The sequence below is a fragment of the Lactuca saligna genome, chromosome 3 (genome assembly GCF_052625555.1).
Source record: "Lactuca saligna cultivar CGN05327 chromosome 3, ASM5262555v1, whole genome shotgun sequence".
NCBI lineage: Eukaryota > Viridiplantae > Streptophyta > Magnoliopsida > Asterales > Asteraceae > Lactuca > Lactuca saligna.
Window position 1 is genome coordinate 45925010 of NC_136419.1, and position 5379 is coordinate 45930388.

The following is a 5379-nucleotide window of genomic DNA, read 5'->3' on the forward strand; positions in this document are numbered from 1 at the left end:
CTTGTATGAAACTCTGTAAATGTATGTGTCTGGATCCACCAGTTGTAATGTAATATATTGTATTGTAGTTTTATTATTTAATAAAACTATATGAATACATTTAATTATTCGTACACTAATAATATTTTTCAATACCAAATTGTGAGTTATCATAACCATGTTTGATGACCTAAGATGGCCTGAACACGACGTTCTTCGGGCGTCGAAATATGTATGACATTTGTTACCCCCGGCCTGTCGGCGTAACTGTAGCTAACAGTTAAGGTGTGGGATTTTCAGTCCCGTATAGATCTATACACAAGTGTCATGCTCTCCCTCCAGGAGACTTTGATTATAATTTCAGGGCTTTCGTTGGTACTTAGATAAGTATGTGAAGTGTGTCTCACAAAGCTATATTGACAGTTACGTGTAGAATCATGAAGTCCTTTTTGTAATGAATAACTATATGAATATCTCATAAACTATATATATTATAGTTTATATGTTTCTTTTCCGTAATGTATTCTAAACTTGGTAATATTGTGCATATGATCCAAAAACTATACCTATTATAGTTTATATGTTTCTTCCTATATTGTATCTTGAACATGATAAAATGATATGTAAGTTCTATAAACCATACCTATTATAGTTTATAATATGTGTTCTACTATAATGAAAACCTTTGTATCATTAACGACTTTGCAAGTTTGAAATCATAATTTTGTGATAAAGATATTCTGTGAAATTTAACATTTATGTCCAAATGGTAATAAAAATGGATCACGAAAATATTCTTTTTGTTTAACATGTTTTAAATAGTTTTATATTTATATAAATATAAAACTAATATAATTATGATTAAAAAGGCAATCAAATAAATGATTCTATCCTAAGCCCACAACCAAACAAGGAACAACAAAATAAAGAAATCAATTCTAAGCCTGTTGAATCTTAATTATATATATATATATATATATATATATATATATATATATATATATATATATATATATATATATAATTTTAGTAACGATATCGATTAACAGTATTTGAAGTCTTTTAGATATTAACACAAGATTTCTTGTGTTTTAGTTGTATACCCCTAAAACAATGAAAAATCATGAAAAAATAAGGGTATAAAGTCACCTCGAGTTTGTGTTCTTGGTTGGTTACAATGTGGTAGTGATGATCCCCAGGTTAGAACACATGTTAATAAACGTATCCTAATAATATTTAACACATAGTACTGTGTATGAAATAGTTGAATATATATGTTAAATGTTTTAAAGACTAAACTAATTTATAGTAACTTACAAGTTTTCTTGAAATTTTGGATACAGGTGCGATGTGTTCTTGAATGAAATTTGAATGTTTGAAGATTAACTGGGTAAGTGCTTTGATATTTGAGAGCATATGAAGTGAAAAGTGTTCACTAGAAGTGTTAATTGAATCAAATTTTGTATCTTATATAAGAAGGAAAAGATAGGAAGTTGAGGTGATGTTTTCATTGGTAAATGGATCATATCACATTAGGAAGTTAAATATGTAAAATATCCAGATATTATGGGGGATTTTGACCAAGATAAGGTTGATTTCAGTCCTAGCATGACCGAAATCACCTTGGTTGTCCAACAATTGAGAGATTTCAGCCTTAGTGGAGGATACCAAACCGAAAACACAAAGTGGTCCAAGATGAACCTCTTGTTTCTAGATGCTTAAAACTGATATCATAATTGTTCCAAGATTCCCAATACCAAAATCTCCAATGTAAGGTATTAAATTTTGATTTTAACTTCAGCTTTTGACTTATGTTTACTCCTATTATCTTTTTTGATCCTAGTATTTAGTATATATAACCATATCAACATATATAAACATATGTATGCATGGTTTTCAATATATAAGTGTATATTCTTGGTATCCAAAGTTCTCATTGTATTAATGCTATTCACTTGTACACGGTTACAGTTTAGACTTTTATTTGAATATGTTTGACTTACATTAACTTGAAATAACGGGTTGTTACATTATCCCCCCATTAGAGGGAATTTCGTCCCGAAATTGTTTCTAAAGTGGTACTCATGAACTAGGGAAAAGGTGCGGATACTTTTGTTTCATCTGATCTTCCCGTTCCCAAGTGAATTCAAGTCCTCGCTTGGTATTCCAACGAACCTTCACTATCAGTTTACGAATTTGTTTTGTTCTCTTGATTTCCATGTCCATGACCTCCACTGCTTCTTCTAAGAAGTGTAGACTCTCGTTTAACTCAATTTCTTCGAGTTGGATTACAAGACTCTCGTCAGACAGACACTTCTTTAGATTTGGTACGTGAAAAGTGGGATGCATGTTCCTGAGTTCACGCAGTAGATTGAGTTTATATGCTACCGGACCGATTCTAGCAAGAATCTCGAACGATCCGATGTAACTTGGATTTAGTTTTCCATGTTTACCGAAACGTATCATTCCTTTCCAGGGTGAGACCTTTAATAGGGCGTGGTCACCAACCTGGAACTCTAAGGGTTTTCGTCGTTTTTCCGCATAACTCTTTTGTCTATCTCTACAAGCTTTCAGTCATTCTCAGATTTGAATGATATATACTAGTTATTTCTTGAATGATCTCAGGACTACTTAGAGTGTTGTTGGGTACTTGCTTCTTGTTTAGTTGTGTATCACTCACTTCGGCCCAGCATAGAGGGGATCTGCACTTACAGCCATAAAGTGTTTCAAATGGAGCAACTTTAATGCTAGTGTGATAGCTATTGTTGTATGAGAATTCAAGGAGTGGTAAATGGGTATCCCATGCTTTACCAAAATCTATCACACAAGCTCTCAACATGTCTTCCAGCGTCTGTATGGTTTGCTCATTTTGCCCATCAGTCTGGGGATGGTGCGCTATACTCATGTCGACTTTGGTTCCTAAGAACTTTTGCAATGATTGTCAAAACCACGAGGTAAATCTACTATCTCTGTCAGAGATAATGGATAATGGCATACCATGCAATCATACTATCTCTTTAATGTGTGTCCTTGTTAACTTCTCCATTTTTTCAGTTTCTTTTATAGGCTAGAAGTGTGCGGATTTGGTTAATTTGTCGATGATTACCCAAATGGTGTCATGACCACCCGTGGTCTTAGGCAACTTGGATATAAAATTCATTGTAATCCGCTCCCACTTCCACTCAGGTATTTCTGGTTGTTGTAGTAAACATGAGGGCTTCTGGTATTCTACCTTGACTTTGGCGTAAGTCGGACACTTGCCCACATATGTAGCAATTTTAGCTTTCATGTTCGGCCACCAATAGAGCTTCTTGAGGTCCAGATACATTTTGTCTGAACCTGGATGAATTGAGTATCGAGTCTTGTGTGCTTCATTCATGACAACGTCTCTGTACCCACCAAACATTCGTGTCCAGATCCGGTTCATGAAATAATGAAATCCGTCACCCTTGATTTCTAAGTTCTTCTCCATTCATCTTAAGACTTCACCTGTCACATTATCAGGTTTCAAGGCTTCCAGTTGAGCCTCCTTGATCGGTGTGGATAGTATGAATGGATGGTCATGGTTAGTGCTTTAACTCTACGACCTGAGTACTCCTATCAACTAAGGGAATCAGCTACCAATTTTCTCTGTTTGGATGTGTAACATCCTGAGACAGGTACATCTCATTAACCCTTGTTTTATTGTAATTGTCAAGTTTGGCTCTTTATTTGAGAAAATGTGGTAGCCGATTACATGGGGCTTGCCCGTGTGTATGCTCAACGTACTCATGTGCGTGATTCGGATGTGGAGACCACCTAGTACGCTGGGCGTACCAGAGGTTATGTTGGGCATACTAAGCTCAGGGTGAAAACCCTAACTAAGGGGTATGTCCCAATTTAAGGAACATGACGGCCTCATTTCTGGCCACCATTTCCAGCCCTCAACCATCTCAAAACCCTAATTTATGTCCCTTGAGCTTTAGTGACTATTTGTGAGCTTTAAGTGTTCTTGTGGGATTCTTTAAGTGAAGAAGGAGCATTGAAGAGAATGGAGTTGGAGACTCTGAGTAGTCTGAAGCCTGCTCCGGAACTGTTGGATCCTCTCTGTAGTCTTGAGTACTACCTCAATACTCCACATGAATCTATGACCAACCTCGCACCAACAGATTACACTTCCTCCCGTAGAGCATCTCGAAGGAAGGTCGGTCTATGCTGGCATGGTAACTGTTGTTATACGAAAATTCTGCTAACGGAAGATACGTATCCCAACTGCCACCGAAATCCAAAACACAAGCACATAGCATGTCCATGATAGTTTGTACTGTCCTCTCACTCTGTCTATCCGTCTGAGGTTGGAAAGTAGTGTTGAAGTGCAGACGAGTACCCGTCTCATCGTGAAATCGCTTCAAAAATCTAGAAGTGAAACGGACATTTCGGTCTGACACCACCGAGACAGGCACTCCATGTCGTGCCACTATCTCACGCAAGTAAATCTCGGCCAGCTTTTCAGTCGATATGCTCTCCTAAATCGAGATAAAATGAGCGCTCTTTGTAACACCCAAAGTCTTAAAATCCATGAAAGGAAAGAAAAACCCTAATTTAAGGGCCGACTCGGCGAGTCCAAGGAGGGACTCGACGAGTCCGAGCGGGATCCGGGTCTAGTGTAAGCGACCGACTCGGCGAGTCGTCCAAGGTGACTCGGCGATTCTGGTATGTGCATGGAAAACCCTAAATTCTGGACTTGGAGCCTATATAAACGTCTCAATCTTCTTCCTAGGGTTCCTTACTGCCTCATTAGCCCTGGATATCAAACCCTAGACGTCACATCTCCTAGTTGAGCCTTGGAAGGTACATTAAAGCTTGGAAAAGGAAGAAGGAACTTGGAGGAACAAGAAGGAGCTATAGATCTGGAATTGTGAGTTAATTCTGAGCACTTGGAGGTAATAAATTAGTTCCTGGACCCTTTTTGCACCTAGATCTATGTGTGGTTGTTGGGGCTCTTTAGCCATAATGTTATTATTTTGAGTTAGAAGTCGGATCTGGAGTTGCTACTTCAGATCCAAGTGTGTTATGACCTGGAGAAGCATAAAGTTTCATCCATTAAGTCGATTTTGAAACCCCTTGGCCTTACACTCTAGTTTGTGGCATATTTTGCCTAGATCTCCTTCTCTACACGTAAAGTTTGCAACTTTACGTGTGGAATAGGCTTGGGAAGGGTGGATCTATAGTTTGGAGTCCATGCATGAATCAAAAATCCTCTGCATGTAAGGAGAACTGAAGGGACTCGGCGAGTCCTTTGAGTGGCTCGGCGAGTAGCATGAAGTCGTGGAGAAACTCAACGAGTGGGATGAACAACTCGTCGAGTCGTATGAAGATTGCCTTGGACTCGGCGAGTCTGTTCTTGGACTCGGCGAGTCA